General features: G+C 39.6%; 1 protein-coding gene across 1 annotated transcript in view; it reads right to left on the bottom strand.

Moving 5' to 3' along the window:
- Positions 1–24,669, bottom strand: part of PTPN14 (protein tyrosine phosphatase, non-receptor type 14) — a 115,264-nt gene extending 90,595 nt beyond the window's left edge. The window contains exon 1 of the mRNA XM_014950788.1: positions 24,603–24,669. The gene's annotated coding sequence lies outside the window, so the exon portion shown is untranslated. The remainder of the gene's footprint in view (positions 1–24,602) is intronic.
- Positions 24,670–24,718: the final 49 nt, after the last annotated feature.

Here is a 24,718-nt window from a genome sequence, read left to right as displayed (position 1 = left end):
AAATAACAAAGCATCTTTTAATGACCAGATTTGAAATTTATTATGAAGTCTAGAAATGACCACTGAACAATTAAAATTATGAATTTAGCTTGCCAAATTACAACTGCATTGCACAATTTTAGCCAGTTATGCTGGATCCCATGCAGGGTACTAACAGTCCCCTCTCAAAGTCCTACCAAGACCTTATAAATTACTGAGCAGTTGATCTCCCTGCTATAACTCTCTCTGTGGTCCTTTGCTAATGCCTGCCTCAATTTTCTGTTTCCTTATTTTTATCACACATGAGAACATTGGGATATTTTAGCTACTTAGAGTGTTCAAAATGTTTTTGAATGAAAACAGCCAAAAGAATCCAAATAAAATTAATCAAGAGAAAATAATGATTCATGACACTCATTTCCCTCTGTTAAAACCTTGCTTTTTAACCCAAATTTTATCTGCTAAAAGTTTACCAGCCAGATTTCCTCCCCCTGTTCCAGCCACTCAGGCACTGCAAAGTGGCTGAGTCTCTCTCCCAGCAGCCAGCCAAGAATTCCCTAATTTCCGACCCACGCAGTGACCCAGGCTGGAGCGCTGGGCCAGAGGTACCCTGACAATCAGGTAAGTCCTTGTTTCCCACTGTCTGTGCTGAGCAAACTTCGGCACAAATTCTTCTTTTCAAAAAATAGGGCTTTAAAACAAACCAAACAAAGGCTCCTAAGAACCCCTGTTACAGGGAGCTGAAACACGTCCATGAACAACACAGCAAAAAAGTGAAACCAGATAAAACGTTGCTTAGGAAGCCTAAACCCCAGTCCTGAGCATGTTTTCGAGAACCCACAGCCAGAGCGGACTGAAACACGATACAGTCTCTTTGATACAGCTCACTAGTTCAGAAGTGGAGGGGCCGTATCCTATTAAAAATAACAGGAAATTGACCACAGTAATAAATCTAAGGCTTTGGCTGCTGCAATTTCTTATCTTCCATGAGCAGTTGTTGGTGTGCAAAAGCCATGCAACTCTTTCTTTTTAAAAAAGAAAACAAACAAACAAGTAAAAATCACTCCAAAATTGGAGCTTCCACTTGGTGATAGTTTCCATCAGCCAGTCACGGCCTTGGGACACCTAGATCCCCGAGATCTTCTCCCTGTCATGCCAGGATATCCTGTTATATTTTGATGGTTTACTGCTGCCTCCAGGCAAAACCGTGTCACTGAGAAAGTTAAGTCAGTGCACTAAGACTGACAAGTCCCAGGGAATCTCATCAGAGGCTTTTGTACTTCTGACAGGACTTGCCTTACTCTTTTCATGCAATTTCTGCACCCAAGTGATCTCTCTATCACCTCTGATAGCATTTTTCTCTTTATCTACCGAAACAAATTAAGATCTGAGATTGTGGCAGCTTCTTCTAATGTCTTACCAAAGCTTAAAAGGGACTGCACTGGCAGCGTTATCTCTGTGAATCCCACTAGTGGAGACACAATTTGTGCTGGGCTGGAAAAAAGGGGATGGGGGAGCAGGGAAGGGGTAGCAAAGCCTCTTCCTTGAATGGAATAAAACACATATGCCAAAGGATTTCATTCAACTGGCAGAGACTACACCGAGCTTTTTGCCAGCAAAACTATGTCTATTGTGGGTATGACTTGTTTTCCCACTCCTAAAAGGCAGAGCTTTGCCAACAAAACTTTAAAGACTAAGACCAACAGTGTGGGTGTGGGGTTCGGTTTGTTTTCAGTACACACGAGTGAAGTTAACCATGGTCCAGTTTCCTGCCAATCTAATCCACACATCACGTAACACCAGTATTTTCTTTGTTTTTTATTCTGATTAGGTCCTGCAAGCATTTCTGGAGCAGACTTTTCAGGCAGGCAATCCTCCCATGAAGCCATTTTATTTTATTTTATTTTATTTTAAATCCCAATGTAAGATTCCATAGGTTGGAAAAATATCAGGGGCGGGTGGTTCAATACAAAGGGCAGATTTGTGTTTAAGAGTTTTAAGTACTTTAAGAGCTAAAAACACTTTTAAAACATGTATATTTCGCCTACATTTAGAAAACCAGGACATGCTCATTTTAAAAGATATTTATAATGGAAAGATCAAACCACTGCACCTAGTAAAAAAACCCCAACCAACCAACAACAAAAAAAACACTCTTCCAGCCCTAGAGACTTAAAAAACCAGAAGCTGAACCTCCTTGCACTAGGACTAATTATAGCAGAGTAGTTACAACACGTTTGGAGATCACCTCACCTATGAGTATGTTCCAAAAACAGGGCTCAGGAAGTAACTTCCATTTTGGATCCTGCAGGACCCCATGAAGTATCTCCCTTGGGAAAGTGAGTTGAAAAATCTTCCTCTCCCTTGCATAGATTATTTTTGTGAAGCTGTTTCTTTGACTGTAAATGCTGTGCTAGAGCTGGGACTGCAATGTGCATCTTCTCATTTCAGTTGCCCGATTTTGAATCTCAACCAATTCCTGATTCCAAGCACGAGGAAGATACCACACGTTTTTCAGAAGATCTGCCTCCAAGTGCAAAAGCTCGTTAGCCAAAAAGTTCAATTTCTTGATAGTCTCTTCTCTAGCATTGAAAGGCCTAATACAGAAGACCACAAAGTGCATGGTAATCCCACTGGCAGGAAGACCATGTTACGTTGGCAAAGGGATCATCATCAGGCCATCAAAATGACTTTCCACTAGCATATTAGAAGGGAGAGTTAAAGCTATGGAATTTCTTCATGCTTGAGGGCTAACTTTTACCAACAGCAACTCATCTGTCATATATTGGTTTATGTCTGCTTTGATTTCTTTTTGCTGCAAAAAAAAAGGGAATGCACATGAGAAATGTTACGGACCACCAGATTTGTTTCATATGTTATCAAAGCTAAACATTCAAGCATTTTATGGAGATTAAGAGATTAGAGTCCAAGAGTTTTTATTCTTCTGTGTGCAAGGCTCTCTCTTTCAATCAAATTAAGAAGTGGAGTTCAAGGTATGTTGTTAATTCCTGAGGGGAAATGATACATAACCCACATGCACAAAGAAGTTGGCTTGCATGCGGTTGTTTTTACAGCATGGAATCTGTTTCAATCTATGTTTGTTTAACAAGATGCGAGTCTAACAATGGTAATTTACTAAAAGCTTGTGCACTAAGTATGTACAATACCAGAAACAATGGTCATAACTCCTTCCAAAGATACAAAAGCATCTACAAAACTATCAAAACAAAAGCACTGCCCTGGATTAGTTGTTTCAAAACCCCACATTCCAAACAGCTTCATCATTTCAATAATCCATCTATAAAAACACTAACTAATTTTGGACTACTGTTTCACATTCCAGCAATGAGTTACTGCTAGTGAATTCAGCACAAAATTTCACTATTTGTATTTTCATTTATTATTTTTTTTAATCCACAGTATCATTACTGTTTGCTCAGACATCTTTTGCAACGGTAAATCTTGGCTTACCTATTGTACTAGAAACACCGATCGTTTAAACAGCTATTTACTACTAAGCTCCTCCATCTATATTTAAGCACTTGAATGACCAGCTTGTACAACTTGTACAACTAATGGTCAGTGACAACACAGCTGCAGGAAACAAAGTGGCATTCTGCCTTTCCAACAGGCCTGTTTGTCAATGCCCAACCTGCATCCTGCAGGATTACAACCATAATCACATTTTGAAATGATTCATTATTTACAACAGTTGTTTGAGGCTTACTAGATGCTCTTCTGTTCTCTCTTAAAAGGTGATATAGCTAAACGAAACTTTGTGATGAACAACCTCTGCCTTTAGCAATTGCATCAGATAGGTCAAAACTTCTTCAATCCCTGCCCTGTGTGTTCCCAACACACGTACATTACAGAATGTATCTCACCATGACTTATGCTAATATCTTATCTGCTTAATGTCTGTGCCAAAAGACTGAACTTTTCATTGTCTTGCTGAACATGTGGACCACAAAAAAAATCTTTGTACAGCATCTACATTTTGCTCTTACAATCAGAGCCCGGATGCAGTTTTAAGTCAAGATAATGTGGAAACTTCTAAACAGGCAAGTTGCTTCATTAGAAAGGAATGAAAACAACCAGAAAACAACCAGGTGTAGCAATTCTCATCGAGGCTCATTATCATTAGAAAACAATTGAAAACAAGAACACTTTAAAAGTGTGTTAAAAATGTTAGTAATTATTGCTTGGCAACAACAGAGACTTACTTAATGCACAAACCCATTCCTGAAGACAATTGTGGGGGTTTTTGCAGACAGTTGAATTGTAGTAAGGTCTGTAAACCATGGGTGTTTACAGTGCACTTCTTACTACCTTCAAAAATAAAGTGTTTCACGTTTCAGGTACATTTGGTCTTAATCAACTTCGGCAATCAGTTAACCATCATTCAATCACACATACTTGGAGGGTGACTCATCAGATGTCAGGTGTTTAACTCGCATGTTCCTCAAGTAACCCTCTCACTGCTGACATTTTTTTCTCCCCTGTCTCCAAAGGACTGTGCACAAATGATCACAGTAGCAGAAAATTTGCATCAGAGGATTAATATCATTGGTTATCCTGGTAAGGATTAATATCATTAGGAGAGATCTGCGATGCTGAAACCACTCTGAATCTTATAGCAACAATGGGCTAAAGCTGCAAGTTATCTCTGTAAAGAAAATAACTAAGGGAATGGAATTTCCAACATTATTTGGAAATCCTGTTTTTCTAGTAATGCTCTACTAGTCTGTTATCCAGCCACTACAATGCAGGCATCATCATTATTTATTTTTTTTTTAAATAATAAATTCAATGGTGCTATCTATTTGAAGTAGATCTGTCATTTTAATTTAGCACGTTTCAAAAAATTACAAAAAAGTACACCTCACTGTTTTCCCTATTTCTGGCAGGTGTCAATGTATTCAGCACTCATAGAGCATCTGGTTAGCAAGGTTTGGAATTCCTTTCAGCACTTCTCTAAAAGAGAATTGTTTTGATCCCCAGGTTGGTCCAGATGGTATCTCAGAGTTGTCCGACTCCTCCTTTTGAGATAGCTGCCACTACTGTACCAGAGGGGCAAGCAAACAGGCTTTTCAAAGCAAGCCATCACTACTGGAGATGATCTATCTAAGGAAGTTCATAACATCTTAACTCTCTAATGAGCACTGACAGGAGAGTTTTTGCAAATGAAAACTATTTCTCCAGTGTGTCAGGCTAGAGCTTTGAAGTCTAATGCAGCTGCTGGGCTAGTAGCACCAGGCAATGGATTCCCTCAGAACTCTTTGCGTGCTGATCCTAAAATTGCAGCAAACAGCCTATATGGTCAGCTTGGACCAGAGAGCTTGATCCCGCGGCTGGCAGAATGTCAGAGCTAGCATGGAAAAATCAACACACTGAAAACACTTAACAGCAGCACAAGGAGGCAAGAAGAGCAATTGTCTAAAAGTAAATACTAAAGAAAAGACGACTCCCATTACTAAAGCACCATGGGCCATGCCTCATGTGCCTCGCAGTCCTCTTCCTGTCCCACCAGCTCAAGCCAACCTCAAAAGCCACAAAAAAAAAGCAGCCCAGAATATCTCTCTGTAGCAACATTTAAATACAGAAGTCACAGCGATGCTGACCATCAATCAACACAAGACAAAACAAGGGGAAAGTCATGCAAGTTCCTTCCATTTTAGTAGTGCCTGTTGTCTCCAGCGATGCTACCGTTAAAATGCTGTGTAGGACAAGCAAATCAAAGCCCTTCCTCTGGCTACTTTGCCTAAGCAATAACTTAATGCAATTCATCATATAACCAAACAAATAAAAAGCTTTTTTGATCCTTCAATAGGAAAAAGTACATGTAGATGTAAATACAAAGAGATCCATTGGTAACTGAAAGCACTGCAGACATAAGCTATGCTTTAGGTACCAAAAGATGCACCAGTGAATTATAAGGGTATCCCCCACCTCTTGCAAAATAAGGCCAACTTTTTCGCAAACCATATAAAACCCATAAACGTACCAGAAGCATGGCGTTTCTGCAAAACCAAATAATTTAATTTAAATATGCACCTTTTACAAATAGGTGCAAATTTTAGCAGCTTAACGCAGTGAGAAAAAGAAATGCCAGTACACATCTTCGTCTCTGCAATTTCATCTCTGTTACTTGCACTGAATTTTCACCTAGACGGGACAGCTATCAGAAATCTCACTTTGCAGCTACTAAACCAGTTTCAAAATGAAATAGTGAAGTGTTTATTTGTACCTTTTGGATGGAGGCACTTGTAAGGAAAGAGTTAATGAGAGTAATGTGAGTAATACCTTACATTGTATAAAAAAAGATACTGAAAAATATACTTGGCAGTGTCTTTTCTACCATGGTGATGTAGTTGGGGTAGAGGGAAATAAAAATCATCATTATCATTAAATCTTTATTATAGATAAAACAACAGAGATGTATAAGAGGTGGAAATGAGGTATTCAACGTTTCTTAATAACTCCAACCAACCAGAAAAACTGATGCCCCTCAACCCTTTGGAGAATTCCTTTGTCTAATCCAAACTGGAAGTAAAATTATCCTTCTGGAAGTACACGAAAAAAGCTGTGCAGAGAAAGTGATTGTATCAGTATGATTAAGGAAATCCTCTTCTTCCAGATTGGTTTCCCCACCACAACACTGCAAATTCAACTAACCACATTCGGTCCAAGTGTTTAACAGCTCTATGCACTTGAGGAGCTCTTTTAGTTAGCAAATATAACATTGTCTTTAAGCTATCAAGAAAAGAGTGTCATCATTCCAAGGAATGCTCCAAAAATAAATCTCAATGAATGAAAAATTAGAAATGACCCACTCTCCAAAATTACCAGACGTGATTTGGAAAACACAGCAAGTTCCTCAAATAAGGCAAGAAGATTTTAATGTATAAGAACTATCAAAACAGCTTGTTAGCAAAATGACGTCAATTTTTGCAACTATTCATTACAGTCCTACATACCTAAATATATAAATACATTATTTTGTTGAAAAGATTTATCCAAGTGAAAAGCCAGACAAAATGACAAAAAAAGCATTCTCAGTTTTGTGAACACTAAGTATTAACTCCATTAAAGGGATATGGAAAACACCCATCTGCAAGTTATTTTGATTTTTTAATGGAAAGAATCACTTTGCCAGTACCTTTTCATCTTCTTTGACAGGCATGTTTTCCACTGACCCAAACACCGAAAATTTAGATTTCAAGTACAGCCAATGAGGCCTATATTCCAAAGACACATGGGTTTTTTTGCTTGAGCTCTAAACCAACCGAATATATTTCCTCAATGTAAAATTTTTAAATTGAATACCAAGTGAATAGTATTTCACACTAAAGTCTGGCAGAGAGAAATTAACTCCCTCATGAAAGTCACAAATATCACATTATGTTACACCTCAGAATCAAAACATTTTGCTTGGAATTGTTCTGATTAACACTTTGCTGGCCATAGAAATCAAAGCGAAAATGTTTAAAACTATATTTTCTTCAGCTTATTAAGATGGATTATATACAGTGTTTATTTAATAAAAACTTGCTTCCATCAGCCTTAGCAATTTGGAGAACAGAACAAGGGTGCTAATTCTTCAAGGTCTGAATGTAATAACTGACTGATACCCTCAACATGAGGATATGTCACGGTCAGAGAATGGCACTTTTCTCACATACACTAAGATCTCTCTATTTTGCCACAAACTGATGGGAACCCTCACTTGCTGTTTCCTCTGCATACTTGGTGCTGTTGTAACTAAGGCCAACTCTCTCTGCATCTACTGATAACTCTTCTGCTTCCTTATTGCCACTGCAAAAATCATTCATCCACTAAATGTAATCCAGGACTTTCTGGGGGCAGCGGCACAGGCAACCAAAATCACTGTAATGGAGAACCCCTTTTCTTTCCTTTCCTATTCTCTGGGGGTTCTCTGAAATCACTTCTCATTGACGTCCTCCCACCTTCAGGACAATTGCCCCCCGCGCCGGTCGCTGTGTCAGGGCCACTGCTTGTGCTCCTTCTTCTCTCCTGTAGCTTTGCATCACATCTTTGACGTGACTGGTCTGGAAGGCTCCAAGAACAACCCCACACGCCTTGTTGTTTGCACATACGTTGCTGTACCATACACATAGCAACAACAGAAAACATTTTTGAAGGAGAAAAATAGATGACTCTGCCTCAGACACGCTTAGAATATCAAAATCAGTTTATAAGGGTTAACTAGATCTTGATTTGATGGTATCTCTTTAAAAGTCTCCAATAACTAAAATCAACTTTCTGTTTTTTAAATGAAATTTTCACATTGTAAACCCAAAAAGCAGAGGTATTTGAGAAAAGTAGCTTTAGATAGAAATCTGAGCTCTGGCAAAAAAGCAGCATAATCTAGCAAAGGAACAAAGAGGTTGCTCCAAAAGGAGGTTTTTTAATGCTCTTCTACTCGGACATGGAAAATCCAAATAAGGTATTGCTAAACACTAAATCAGTGAATTCCCTAAAAGCCATTTTGAAAGATACCACAGAAATCCTTCAGGAAAGCAGTCCACAGCAGAATCCTTTGTCTACAACAGACTCCTCTTTCATTAGCATTATCCAAATGTGTTTCCTTACATGGTGCAAACTACTGGACCTTTAATGCATGTTACCATCTAATAATTTGCAACAACCAAATCATACCACTGCCTTACACCTAACACAAACCTTAAACATTGATGCACTTCATTGATGTTCTTCAAAGGCCCAACCCTGGCCAATGAATGCACTCACACAACAAAATATACAAGCAATCTATATTTCTGTGTACACCGTGCAGCACAGACAGGGTCTTAAACTCATAGCGGTGTCTGGTTTCATAACATATGCCCTTCCTTATCAAATGTCATTTGTATTGCCATCTCTGCATCTGTCTCCACAGATGTCAACCCATGTAATGAAGCATATGGGCTTAAGCTGACATTGTTTGCAAACAGGAAGAGCTTTTGGCAAGAGGAATCGAACATAAAGTGTTCTGCGGGCTGCCTCTCTTAACCCATCTTTGGTTGGCTCCTCTGCTCAGCTGAAACTGGTCGGCTACTTTCTGAGAGGGCAGAGTGCCAACCTAACAGATGGGCAGAAGTAAAGTCATGCCAAAGAACCAGAATGTGCATCTAATTTGATAATTAGGGGCTGAATTTCCCCTTAGAAATATTGCAATGGCAGCGCACACCAAGTTTCCAAGCTTAAGGGTAAAAGAATATGCTTCAGCTTCTCCAGTTGAGGGTTAATTCTGAAAATGACCAAAAGCAATAACAAAAGTGAGCCATGGAGGAGGGAGGAGACCAACCATGGGCTCCTATCATTCAGGATTAGCGTTCTTCAAGGAGAGATGAAATAGAGAGAAGGGGAGTAAAGAAACAGTAAGATTAAGCCTTTATCCTGAAATAGCTCTCCACAAGGGACACCTGCAAATCTTGGCCAACACAGTTCTGTGGCCTTGCGGAAAATAATTTATGCTGAATAGAGATAAAAGCAAGGAACTGATGGCCACTTTACAAAGCATTAAACACGGCTTTCCTGTCCACAAGGAATAGCCAAGCCAATAGCTAGTAAAATGCAAAGGACAAAGAGTGTTTATGGCTCTGTGGAAATCAAACATAATAATGTACACACATACTTGGAACTGTTGACAATTATTGTCTTGGTTTTGATACAGTGATACAGAGCTATGGCATTCAAATAAAAAAGTTAACGGTAAAAGAGAGAGAAAGCTGGAGACCCAACTGAAATTCTCTTTTCATTCATTTTACAAGTTTTCATGCAATAAGGCAGGGGTCCTGTAACTATTCTAAAGAGTCCTGTTGAAGCAGACTCTTCTGGGCCATTTTCCTCTTCATCTTGTGTGTTCCCTCCCTTTTCTCAAACCACTTTACTCAGCAGGATGAGTGCCAACAGCCATGCAAGGCAGAGCTTGGAAAAAATATTGTTCTAATTTATTCTTCTCTTTCCACTCCTAAAGTGACTCTTCAGATTTACAGTTTTTAAAACAAAAAATATTAAGAGTAATAACTACGACAGCTTCAGTTAAGGGCGTTTTACAGAGTTATATTTTGAATAATAATAAAGAAAATTTAATCCAAAGATTAATTTTTATCATATAGCCCTGTATTGAAATACTCTAAGAAGCTAAGAGGTCACTTACTCTCATGTCACCTACTTTGGGGAGAGAACATTTTGAGGAGGCTCTCACATTGCTGGTGGAAGGAAATTAGCTCTCCAGCACAAGTAGTGTTCTGAGTTACACCTTAGGAGCAGAGCTGAAGGCTCAGCCACAGATTTAATATAATTCAAAAGTGATAGCTGGTAAGTGCCTAAAATCATGTGTGCTGCTTTACAGACCTCCACTGAGACATTTGCCTCTGAAGAAATTTGTCCATGAATCGTCCTTTGTTCTCCTGTCAAATTCTGGCAAGCTGCTTCCCAGTATAGCGGGAGGCTTAATTGGGCTTTTGTTTCATTACCATCTAGACAATGATGCTCAAATGAAGAGCACAACATAAGCAAGTGAGTGAAAGCAATCAATTAGGATGACCCTGAAACTATCTTTTAAGGGAAGGGACTACTTCTTACTGTGGTCATAGACTAAAAATGCAAAATACAAACCTGTCACTTACTAAAATAATCTGTAGCTTTCAAAAGCAAATAAATTAAATGACAGTTAGTAACTACAAAGAAGAAGTGTCATTATGAAGCAAGCTCAAGATTTTATACCACAGCTTAGGAAAACATAGAATTGAGTTAGTGGATTAACGTGAATGCTGCTGTTCAATTAGGGCAAACTCTCCAATCCAACTTTACCACAAGTGTCATATTTAGAGAGAGACTAGATGATATAATAAAGGAGTCAATCATCACAAAGAGAAACCATTATGGGAAATTTTAGGTAACAATTAATTAGCACTCAATGAGTCAAGAAAATATTTAGCATCCCAAAAAATAAAATATGAAAAAAACAAATCTAAATATTATCCTGATAACTCCCAAATTCAGTATTACATTTGAAGGCAAAAGAACACAAAAGAAGGTAATGCATCCTCTACAGCAGTAACACAAAAGTTGATGTGAAAACCACAAACAAACATCAATTCACAAGGCCACAGCTGCATTTGCAAAGCCAAAAAAGGTTAATCAAAGGGGTAAAACCTCAAGACAAGCCTAAAGACCTTCACATTCAAGTGTTACTTCAATCATTACCTACACTAAAAGTTGCAATTTCACCAACAGTATAGGCAAACACACACCCTGGCAAGCAAACGGCATCTATTAAAGGAAAGTAAGACTTAACCATAAGGGAAGGTCAAGCAGGGTATGCAGCAAAGGCGAAATGTTTGCCCGTGGTCTAACTAAGGTGGGACTGTCCCAGATGAGTTCTACTCCACTATTCTGAAAATTGAGCGTGGCTTTTTGCTTTAAAATCTCATGTCTATATAGAAGGGTTTGGTTTGGAAGGGACCTTAAAGATCGCCTTGTTACAACCCCCCTGCCAGGGACACCCTCCCACTAGAGCAGGTAATGATATACCTTTTGCTTTGATAAGTAAATGAGCATTTCAATATCCCTACCCTAGATGAACCAAACATGACGCTGTGCATCTCAGGTACTTATTTTTTCAGCCAGAGTTCACAGTTGAAGGGTCATCACTAAACAGCAGCACTTTCCCCCACAGGAGGCCAAGAAAAGTAGCATAATGGTTGCTTAGAGTAGGTAAACAACACAGTTCATGCCATTTTTATTTTCCAACCTGAAATATTGCAGAGGTGAGTTTACCCTCTTCCTGACACACAGACGTTTTAACAAACGGAAAGCCAGCAACCAAAATACCCACACCATGATGCCATATGCTAAGGACCTCGTTTGACTCATGCAAACTGGAGTCATCAGTCTCTGGCACAGTGAAGGACACTGCTCCTACACCACATACATCATACTTAGAAGTTCATTTAAAAGCCTGGGGTATTTCACAGAGCAAGAATAAGAAGTGATACAGCTAAACAGGTTGTTCAGATTTTTGTACAAATTATTAAAGAGCACCAATTGCAGACAGAACTAGTATTATGCTTCCCTAGCCTGCATGTTATTACAATAGCATCTGCCACTAAAAAAAAAAAAAATATCTGAGAAAGTATCAGAGTTAGAAAGCTATTTTAGACAAAGAGAGTGGAGAGAAAAAGCCTAATAATTCCAACAGGCATAATTTAAGTGAAACTTCTATTACAGAAATGTGATATCGGCCCCTCCTGAAAAAGACTTTAAAAATAATGGAAAAAACCCTGGTGAGACAGGAAGCTTAAACTCAGCTAATCTAATGATGACTTTCGTAACACAGGAAGCAAGCACACTACCAAAAAGATGACAAAACCAGAGATTATTTTAGGTGTTTACTTATTCCCAGATCTAGCTAAAAAGCGTGTGCTGAAGGAATTCAGGTTAAGCACATCAATCTCACCACTACAGCTTGCTTTTTGTTTTAAAATAAAATCACAGCAACTGACTCCACAAGATCCCCCCAGGTTTAATACAAGATAACTTACTTTGCAACGAGCCCTCAAAGAGTTACTGACCCCTTTCACACACTCACCTTTGGCAACGCAATTTCCTGTTAGAAGCTGATGCCCTGATCCTGCAAACCAATGCTCACGGGAGCACCCTGGTTTGGTCAACGGGCTGCAGGTCACACCGGTGGCAGCAGGTCGGTAGGCATCTGCCAGAGGCTCTGGGATGCAGCGCTCACCAACTGGACTTCCTGCCGGGAGCTTACAGTGCCAAGGTAAATAATCACCGCACCACATTGACAGATGTATCACAAGTATGAGGTATTAACTAGATTTACTACAGTCTTGAATAACCGAGTTGTAATTTTCCGCTCTCCTAGCACGTAACATAACGAGGTGAGGTGTGTTACAATGCCATTATGTACCCAACTGCAACACCTAACCTCCCGTACCGTAGAATCCTCCCGGATTGTACTGGCTTCTCTTGCATAAGACTCTGAGCCCCTTCTGTCTAATTAATGCTGCTCCATAACTACCTCCAGGAAGAGATCTGAATTGAAGCTGACCAAGTCTCAATTACCTATGCCTTATAGTCTACCTGGTCAGAGGACATACGACGCAGTTGTCATCATCATGATCCTAGCAGGACAAGGATAGAGGAATCAGTGCTCAGTCTTACCAGACATAGCAACTGGGTGTTCTTTTGTTTTTAATTTCCTCTGACCTTGAAGTTTGTCCTTGTAAAGTTCTCACTGTTTGTGAGCTAACGCATCTGTGTTTAAACAAATTCAGTACACGAACTGCTTCCACATCCTCGATAAAGTCTTCTGCTTACACTTCCACCAGATCATCAGAACCACCATTCATTGCCACATTTCTCAAGTCAAGAAGAAAGTATACAAATCACTGAAAATACAATACAAAAGATTTGACACATATTCTTTAAAGGCATATACAGACACATACTGCGATAAAATACTGTGATTGATTCCAGTATTTCAAAGCTGCTTAAATACAAAGGGAACTTTTCATTGTCGGACACATTTCTAACTCCTGAGAGAGATAAACTGCAGAGGTAACGCTTACGGCCATGTCTGGACATCACTTTTCCAATGCAAAATGCCACAACAGTTGTGGTGATGGGCAACACACAATACAATCACACATAGCCTGTAATAAAGCACATCACATTTGGGAGACAGCAGATGAATGGTTTTGCTCAGTTGACAGAACTACTCCTAAGCCATATACGTTTGATATTTTATAAACTTCATTTGCCTTTTCTGTATTTCTCTACTATTATGGGGATGACAAATACATTATGTTTTAAAGAAACAAACAAAAAATATAAAATTTCAAGCTCTCCTCAATCTCTTTTCCTAACAGCCAAAGGATTCACTGCATAAAGACTTAATAAAACACCCGACACCGACAACATCATCCAGAACAGATTCTGCACTGCTCGGTGCACAGCCCCTTCCGCTGCAGGTAGCACTCGATACCCAGCATTATCAGTTTGTAACACTGATCAAATTATTTTTTATTTGACCCCTGTACACAAAGATAGCCACACAAGCCAATAAAATAACTTCACTGAGACAGCACTGGAGGAAATCTACATTTAAGTCATGACACAAGCAGTTCCTATCCACACTGGTTCTCCATGAAATGAATTTACCACCTTGTGTAAAGCATGTTGTGTAGAGCAGGTCTAATGATGTCTGATGAAACCCAGCATACAAAGCACCCAGCATAGCTAGTGTAAAACCAGCTTGGACATCATGCCACAAGACAGCCATAGCCAGGGCAGGAATATACACAGGTGAACGTACATACGGCCTGTCAAATACCTCTGGACAAAACAAATGAAGTGTGTTATCAAAGTACAGGCACAAAGGTATGAAATATTGCAAAGGAGATCACTTTGTTCATGAAAGCCCCAAAATACTATACTCTCAAAACAACTTAAAGATTTCTGGATTGTTTTCAGACTAGTGTTTTACCAGATTCTTTGCTAAAATCACACATTAAGTGCCCAAGAAAAAAAAAAACCAAACAAAACAAAAACAACAACCCAAAACCAACAAACAAACCAAACCACCCCAACTTTTTCCCAAGTTCAGTAACGCAGCTCATCTTCATCCTTAACAGAGCTGCAGAAAAATAACAATTAGCAGAACTAATATCACATGCTTTTAATTTAAAAAATACTTTATTATTTCAAACCACTATGAACAAAGAGACCTATCTGATTACAAATCAGAACCTTGTCTGTTTCTCTGATGAAGACTTAGACCCTTCACCAAATGCTCTAGTGGACTGCCTAGTGTTATTACTATTCCTGAGAGATTAATTCAATAAATCATAGAGCTTATTAGTGGGAAGTTTTTCTCTATAAACAAACTAAATTCTGCCTTAATCTTATAAAATTATTTTATTTACTGTATTACCAAAGAGTCTTATTCAGCACGTAAGTTTTATGTTATTTAATTTTCATTCCCATATTTTAACCTTTTTAAAAGGCACTCAACAAAACTAACACGCTCTGCTTTCCAAACTGCAGCCACAGTGCTCTCAGTCTATGGGGGAAAGCCTTTATAAGATAAACGTGCACAAGTCCATTTTTTCATCCTAAGAAAATATCGGAATAAGTGAGGATATCCTTCCCTGTCATTGTCATATCCTCTGTCTCTCTGTCTGATTGCAACATACAACATGAAGAGCCTGAGAAATGCATTTGCTCTGATTCCATCCCGAGTAAAATATAAATTAAGTTACATTATAAATCCACACTACTAAGCAGAACAGAGAAAGCAAAATTAAGTGGTATCTAACAGTGGGCAGTGTTGCCTGAAGTTAGCTGAATACCCCATTCATTTAACAGATTTACTTGCATGGAAGTTACTGTGCTATTGCAAGCTCAGAGCCCTGCCTGCCATGCCCATTTCAGTGTATTTCTCGGGGGGAGTGCAGGGGGGGGGGGAAGGAAGTGCAAAATTTGACAGCTGTAGGCAGAGAGTTAGCGGTACTTGTCAAGGACACTGAACCTATAAAGCTAACACAAAAGTTAAGCTACATGTTAACAAACTTCCATTGTAACGCAAGCTGAAAATACAAAAGTAGGAAAGAAACCTTACCTAACGTCAACAGAAGTTGACGTTACTGACTAATAGAACAAAGTGACTAATTGTCTCCCGTGTGTACCCACCCCTTCTCAGATGTTTTGACAGATTAATTAGTGCATCGGTGACAATCTTCATTCCTAAATCAGGTTCTAGGAAAACTGTAAGAATGTATCAGTCTCTCTGGATACACTCATTTGTACATCAGAAGAAACAACTGGGCCGTCATTAGGCAAGGTTTAATGTTTCTTGAAAGCACATTCTCCCCACGTTAATCACGTACCCTTTCAGCAGTGCAGAGTTATATACGAGTAGAGATCTTACAATGCAAGCTGCTGTATCCTCCTTGAATTTCCCTCCCTCCATTCCTGCTCCAGGGAAAAGCTCATAAGGTCAGATCCTGAGGTAGTGTCAGTAATTCCCTTCTGAAACAACTGTCTCTTAATTACTGAACTGTAAATTTGCAGGAAATATGCCTTCCTAAATTTGCATATTTAAATGCACATGTTTATGACAATTTACCAATTAAATACAGAAACCAGAAAAACTTCTGAGAAACGAACCAACTACAGAGGAGGGCAGGCTATGACCAAAGAAACCAAAATCCACAGATAAACACACCATTTTGCCTATTGCACCAAACCATTTCTTCTCCTCTTCCTTAGATTGTAATTCAAGACACATATTATGTCTTTTCCTATTTGTAAAGTTACCCAGCACATTCTGCAACGCAGAGAGGAATTAAAAAACATTAATTATTAAATGAAATCTAACTCTCCATATGCAGCATTCTATTTATTTAAACACTTTTCTCTACATAACATTAAGTAGTCTGAAGCATTAAACTGCATACCAAAAGCCCTAGAATATGTAAGAAGTAAAAATAACTTCCATCTTTAAATGGCAGTTTTTGTTTCCAGCTTGTCAGCAAGAAAGTTAGTAAAACAAAATTTGGAAGTGAAATCTACAATTAATTCTAGCAAGGAACATACATAATGTTTGGATGCAAAGTACTAACCTGTGTCAATAACGCTCTCCTGCATTCTGGGGCACCAAGCTATCAAAAGGAACAGGGGCACATGGAAGAAAACTTGCAAGAAAACCCTGTCATTGCCTTTCTCTGTTCTCAGAAAGAACCACAACAAAGTGGGAAGCAGCAGCACCTAAGTATCAATACTGTGATTTAGCTTCCTCTACTATCAGAGATTCCCACAATACAGTCTTGGCAAAGGTACAAGGAATCACAGGACCTTTACTCAAATATGTCCACATGAGTTGTTTTATTCACAAGCAGAAACTTGCCCTGTCCACCCTCTGTTCCAAACCCATGAGAGCTCTGAACCTCTGTTAAAATTTCTGTCTACCAGCAAAAGACTGTATCAGCCATCTCTTTAAATTAGCAGCCAACCTCTTTATCTGGTAAGCTGACCAAAGCATTCTCCTAAACAGACTGAATGTTCACAATGCTATGAAGAATGTAAATAGACACCAATCCTACTTAGTAGCTCTTAAAGTATGCCAACCAATTTAAAAACAAAACAAACCAAATCATTTCAGATGCCTGTTTTCCAGGACCTTTGATATAAACTCCCATCACCCCCAAAGCTCATCAGGGTTCTTCCTCCTGAGGCAGGTGTGTTCACATTGAGCATTTCAGAAAACTCTTAAAGGAGAAGTCAGATTTTCTCAGAAATCTCTCTTTTCTGTATTTGGGGTACGGCTTTCAAGGCCTGGTCTCATTGAAGGCATCAGAAGTTTTACTCCACCTCAGCACAAGGTGAATTAGGCCACTGGATATATTCCTTCTTCTCTCCCTCTACCCCAATAAAGTTTTGTGCAGAAATTCCTTTACGCATTGTCTTGCTTTTAAGGCACCTGAGATAAGCACTGTGTATCACAGACTCTGAAACTGCAAAGTTTCCACTACTAACAGGATACAATTTTGCATGGAAAGAACAAATGAAAGTGCTGAGGGAAGGGGTTGAAATTGAAATGGCATGTAGCAGTAGACATCAAAAATGGGATCTGGCGTCTATTGGTTAAATCTCTGATTGGCAAAGTCCCCTGATTTTGCCCAGGCTTGTCCAAAAACCTACCTTAATTATCATCATCAATAAAAAGCTAAAGGCATTTTATCTACAAGGTAGTGAATGCCTCCTCTCAAAAGAGGGAGTTCCATGATAAGAGCTAATCTAAAAAACCTGAGGAATGCAAACTATTTTCTCAGTTGTAAAAACAAGAAAGAATTGCACAAACACAAGTTAAAACAACTACTGGTAACCTCACTCTTCTCCAACTTCTGGGCAAAGGCTCTACCCAGTGTCCTTCAGGTAGCTATGCTTCAAGTGAGCCTGATCTTCAAAGGACAGAGTCCCAAAAGAGGGCATTACTTTTATGCATCTTCACAAATGCAGGTCTTCCCATTAACCTTATCTTCTGAGTTCAGAAAAGCAGTGCAAGGCTACCATTCAAATAGTTTTAGCCTTTTCAACAGGGAAGTCAGAAAATTTTGTAGATAGCTGCCAGGCAGCCTCCAAGACAGCTCATTCTGGTTGGTCAGACAACCTACAAGTTACAAAAGACTTTGCTTTTTATAATTTGAGTTATAGTATAGCTTTCTGAAACTTCTACGGACAATGCTTAACTGTATTATACCCTACATACACTAATCTGTTAACATGAGGTGTTGATTATTAAATCAGTCACGGTGCCTGCTACTAAATCAATTTTTTTCCTCCCACTTTCTCTTCTGCAACAGATTAACGTTTACAGTCTATAGATGTGCAAGAATTCCGTGGTGTTGGCACACTATTGGTCTGACAATATTTTTTTGAAGGACCCGCTAAGTTACAGAACATCTAGTTACCTCCAGAAACTGGTTCACTAATTTGTCACAGTCAGACACACAACTATCATTCTGTTACAGAATTAAAAAATATTTGTATTAAATACAAAAATCACAAGATATTCATTGTCCATGAAAACACATACTAGAAATCATTGATCACGGTAACCAAATCAATTACTAATAGATACCAATGCTAACTGCCTTTTAAACAAAGCCTAACCATCCTTTCTGTTCTTCTCTATGCCAGCCCAGGCCACAGCAAAACATGCCTCAATAAATTAAAACATAAAAATTCATTCTTTTAAAGAGTTAAGTCCAACATATACTTTCTGTGAAGACTGAACATACATAAAAAAAGAAATCTTTTGGTTCCACCTGCATTAATATTTAATTAAAGCCACCATCATTCAGAGTACAATACAGAAATTAAGTTACTATAGGGGGTGAAATCATCAGCCCGATATCCTGTTTCCGACAGCGGCTTACCCTCTGTCCTCCAGAAGAAAACATATGAAATATCATTGCAGACACTAATAGCACGATCTGTCCTAAGGTAAATTGCTTAATCCCCGTCAGATACCATTGATTTATGCCCTAGAGCATCACAGTTAACATCTCTTCGGCTGTAGCTGTGATTGTTCCTCCTCTCCCTGTTGTCCCAAAGCATCATCCCTATGAATAGTTCACTTTTTCATCCTGCTTGGCTTTTGGTTTATATGCTTTCCTTTGACAGCATTATAATTACTTACCTTTTTTTTTTTAAAACGGTGATTTAGCAGTATTATATACATTGTCTTTCAAACTACACCCTGTAACCAGTCATTGTATCAAAAGGGGAATGGAATTATTACTTACTAATGGTCAAACATTATTTTGCACATATATATCCTACCTCCTCTAATTGACCTCCTTGAAACCAAGCTACACTAGTATTTTCAGTTCAGCTTCATATGAGTATCTTCCAATCTCTCTTCTTTTATCAAAGAAGATCACAAATTGATTACTCCAGGTGAATCTGAGGACCAGTTTAATAATGTCCTTTGTGTTACTGACACAGCATTGCACAATGACTGGCATTTTTTTTCTGCCCAATGCTAAGCATTAAGGAGGTGTGCAAAACCAAATAAAACACTGTTGGAATCTTCCTCCCTACCTTAATAAATATAGTTAATTTACAATCCAGTAACATGAACGAGTACTTTGATTATTCCCTCTAACGTGCGTATTCTTGAATTTATCAACATCATCTGCTATGCTTCCCTTTTACCCAGCTTTCTTGGATTCCCTTTACAATTTCTCAGTCTTCTTCAATCTTGCCTAATCCAAATACTTTTGCATCATTAGCAAGTTTTGGCACACCATCATTCATCTAGTTTATTAGATCACCAACATACACGTTCACCACCCTCTTTTCAGAGTTGTTTCTACATCACATGGTAATTTAAGGTTTACATTGTTACTGACAAAAAAAAAAGTACTCTTAGTCATAAGAAAAAGTATACTCTATGAGAACTAGAAAGGAGCGTTGCAGTTTTCAAAAGACTTACTTGTTTTTAAGCAAAGCTTGGTTTCTAAACTCTTTACATGAGCAGAACACAAGACTGTCACAACCTCTACAGGACATCTGAGCGGGGCTGTGGGTCAGTGTTGTCCTCTTCCCAGGATATCACCTATCTAACATGTCGCATACCTGACTCCCTGCAGAAAAATTCTTTGGTTAGAAATTCTTCTTAATGTTACCTAAATTTATGCTTAATTAGTGCTAAGTTTAGAGTCCCTTAGGTATTTTCAGAAGTTGCTCGTGTATAGCTGACTATAATACATACAACTGCTTATTTGAACAGCAATGATAGGGACTAAATATATTTTAAAACAAATATGCACATTCCTTTTATGTGCTTTGTGCTGCATCACTGTCTTGTGTCCTTAATTCCAGGTGGCACTTTCAGCATTGATTTGCTGACCTTGAGAAACACTTTACAGAGCAGCCTCAAAGCCTGCTTTGCTCTCCTCTGCATCTAAAGCCAAAAAATACCAATCAACATCATTCAGAAGACAGGAAGCCATCGCATTTGCATACTTACATTACCTTTATTTGACCACAATCTAATCTTGCCAATTCACTAAAACTGGGCCAAATTTCATTATATTCTGCATGGACATAGAAAGTTGAAGACAATGAAATGGAAATGTTCCTAATCCTTCAAACCTTCATGCGAAGTCACCCTTGAATTCAGTAAGCTTGCTATAAAAATGTATTCCATTATATGTTAACAAGTAGAAACCAGACTTAGCCAGAGAAATCATTCTCATTAACTCAGAAGAAAAATAGCTCAACTGTGCTATCTTAACGGAATCGGGAAAACCAACACTTAGATTACTTGCCTACCAAAGCATCAACTGTGACTAAACAGATTAAACTTACCTAAAGGTTTATTTAAACAGAAGAGGTGCAAGCGAAAGAAAAGGATAGTATGCATGCATTTAGCTAGGAAAGCCCAATCTAATTTTCATCAAAAAAATAATAATGTCAGTAACAATTTTGATTCCTCATATATTTAAGGTAAGCTGTACCTTGATATATTTTTTTTCTCTTAAAATTTTTCAGCAAGCTCCAATTTCATCTTCTAGTTGTTTATCATTACAAAACTAGCCAGGCATTTCAATCATAAGCTCCATTTTGCCAGGTAGCTCTAAAGTTAAAAAAAAGAAAACAAACCACCAAACAAACTATCCCCAAAGACCAGATAGTCAAGCCAAATACTCAAATATCATCAAAAGACAGGAAAAAAGAAAATAACCATCCCAATAATGCACACAACCCAAAAATACAGATGTAATGTTACTGCCTCAGAATCACACTACTTCGCAAAAGATATGCAGATCAAGTCAACAAAACCCCCATAACCTGATAAAACATCCAAATGTCAGCTTTTGGACACTTGGACATTAAACTCATTAATCCTTTCACTCTCCAGAATTCTCCTCACTCCCTCCTACAGCCCAGAGGAAAAAGGAGGAGTCACGGACTACAGTTCCTGCTCCTGGGGCTATTTCCACATTTTTGAGGAACCCTATTCCTTCAGAGCATGTGAGATGTTTCCTCCTAGATCACCTCTTCAGTTCCAAGTGCACAGCAAACCAGAAGGCCTTAAGCAGAAGATGAGCACCCCACAGGACAGGCTACATTTGCTCTGGACATGGAGTTGGATCCAGCACAACCAGAGAAAGTTACAAGTCCCCACTGAGTTTTGAGGTCTCCTGCTCTAGGTTTAGGAGGATGGGGTTACACAGTGGAACCAAAAATCATACTTTTATCACCATCTTAGATGACGGCTCAGGTCTACCTCAGGTCCTTTAGGATCTAGTCTTTAACTTTTATTTTTTAATATATTTCTTAAAACAACCTAATAGGTGGAGGCAGAAGCTTTCAGAGAGTTTCTGAATAGAAAACTAGTAGGTTTAAGAAGTGGAACCTGACCTTTTCACATAAAATCATGTGCACAGGCATACTCCTCACAGGAGGAACATCTACAGAGTAATGATTCGTTTTCAAAGGTTCAAAGCTGTTCCAGTGGAACTCTGCAAAGCATAATAGGCCAAGGCATGCTGCACTTCGTGGTGGACTTAGACATAAAAAAAGACTTTCATGGCATCTGCTCAGAATAAAAATTAAAGCTTTATTGAAATCTTCTTGTAATTGAGCTGGATACAGATGCACAAATATATTGCATACGAAGTATTATAGGCTGGCTCCTGCAAAGACTTGTATACGTGTTTATTATTATGCATATAAAAGAAATTCCGTGGTTTCAAAAGCACTCTTCATGAACGTGAATTTAAGCACATGGGTGGGCCTTTGCAAGACTAGGACCCATAGGTTACTAAGCAGCGCTGCCTGCTGAAAACTTTACTTTTTTGTACACCACCCGCCGTTTATAAAAACCCCCTCAGCTGCCTAACCCTTGTAACAGGGAAGGACTTGCTTCCAGCTGAGGAGCTGAAGTTCAAGTACACTTTTCACACTGCATATATCTATGCTAAACTCAAATCCAGATTAAAATGAGCTACTTAAGTAACATTTAATCAAACACAGCCTCACTGGATATGGAGAGAAACAGAATGAAGAGCAGCCCTTTTGGCTGTACTGGTGCCAAACAGAAAAAGGAAGCCATTGAGTTACCATAAGTATGTAGACAACTTTTTTTTTTTTTTAATATTGAATACTTTCTCCAAGATTGGAGGAGCCACTGGCGGCCAAGACAATTTGCTAAGTGCACAAAAGCAGATGTATTTCATAGAAAGCCATCCCATACCTAAGTTACAATAACTGACTCATGGGCTTCTGCTGGACAAGAATGACCAGAAGAAAAGTCAGTCATTAGTACTAACATTGGTTGCTAATTAACCCTCACAAACAACACTGCAGCAAAGCTACTTCTGCTACTATTATAGAAATATTTAAGAGACATGTTTAAAACTGTAAGTATAACATCCATACAAAAGCTCAATTTGCTCAGCACAGAGATCAGCCCTGCAGTCCTCGCTCTGGCCTTCATCTGCACCACTAGATCCTGTGAGGTTGCATCCAGCCAGTCGTGCTTTCAGGCTTCTCACACATTAAGTGAGGTGACGGAATCAACGGCCACAAGGTCTGCCACAGATTTTGGAGACCACCTTTTAGCTGATGAGCTGTACTTAAAACCTTAAGTTTACAAAGCTCCCCAACTTGTGTACCGTGACCCATTAGTACACACAAGTGCCCTCTGCCTGCAAGCAACTCTGGCACAGCCTCCTAAAGAAACCAAAAAAAAGTTGAAGAAAGTACTGCCAACAACAGAAAAGGGCCTAAAGCTTATTTGCATTACTATAATATCAACACACGCTTTATTTTACACCATGTAACAAGTACTAGATGTCAGCTACAGACCCCCCAGAGGGCAAGAGCAAAAGCTGTATAATCTGTATTTTGTCACTCATATTTGATAGGACACTCTCAGCTGGATAACCAGAGAGCAGTCCTGGCTGGGATTGCCTCCCCTCACATCTCTCCCCCAAAAGACCTGCCTGCCTTCTCACATAATATGGAGGGTGGCAGGTGGTGACTTGTGATTTGGGGGGAGCCATTTTATACATATATTTTTTCCAAGCTCTAAAGAACTTCAGCATGCAACAGTGCTTTCAGAATAACCAAACCCAGCGGTGATTATCTGCACAGAGTTTAAAGCAACAAGAACTGGCTTCTGGTAAAAGTATTTATTTCAGCTACGGTTTCAGGCTACGTGCCAACAATCCCAGAAAACTTCTTGAGCAGCGACACATTGAATCCGAGCTTTTACCGGTCAGTTTGCTCCCACCTTGTTAAAGTTACAAACAGCCGAAGAGATGCTGCTAATGGAAAGATATGATTATTTTATGCAAAGCGGAGGTAAAGCGTTCTCGATAGGAAAGCTCCAGCACACATTATATCCACATACCACACGTACATTATGTAACGCTCGTCCCAAATACACTCCGGTAAAGAGAGCTAGGCTGAGATCTGAAAAATTCATTGACTTTGCCCCATCAGAAACGAGAGCAGATGTCATTCTGCCCTGCCTCGCTGCGACCCTTCCTGCCCAACTCGGCGCTAGATATTTACTAAGACAAACGGCCGGTTTGGGCTTGACTGTAAGTAACAAAGAAGAAGGTGAACCCCTGGGCGGGGGGGGGAGAAGACAAACACGGGCATGCCGCGGTGTAAATACGAGCAGCCCGGCCGAGAGCCCCGGCTATTTACAAATACCTCTCGATTATACAAATGCCATGTTATCTGGGTGTCTACCAGCAGATTAAATTCACAGCCTGGACGGACCGTCCGAGGCTCGTTTATGGCGGGGTCGCTGCCCGGCGTTTGTTAACCCAAGCTCGGCTATTTTCCTCATTTACAAACAGCAGGGTAGAAGCCCTAAATTGCCCATCGCGGAGCTGTAACGAGCCTTAACGCGGACGCTGCCCTGTCGCTCGCGGAGTAAAAGGCGTAACTGGGATGGTTTCAAAGCCGGCGCGGGCGGCGGATGAGCCGCGGGGATACGCGCCCCGGCGCTAACTCCGCCAAACTCGGCGGCGGCGGCGGCTCCTTACCTGCTCGGCTGCCGCGGCTTTGTGCGCTCCCGCGGGAGGCGGCTGTCCCGGGCCCGGAGGGCGGCGGCGGCGGCTGCCGGCGGGACCCGCAACCGGGCGGGGAAGAGAGCGACGGG

Source organism: Calidris pugnax, unplaced genomic scaffold (genome assembly GCF_001431845.1).
Source record: "Calidris pugnax isolate Ruff unplaced genomic scaffold, ASM143184v1 scaffold24, whole genome shotgun sequence".
Lineage (NCBI taxonomy): Eukaryota > Metazoa > Chordata > Aves > Charadriiformes > Scolopacidae > Calidris > Calidris pugnax.
This window is presented reverse-complemented; position numbering and strand designations above follow the sequence as displayed.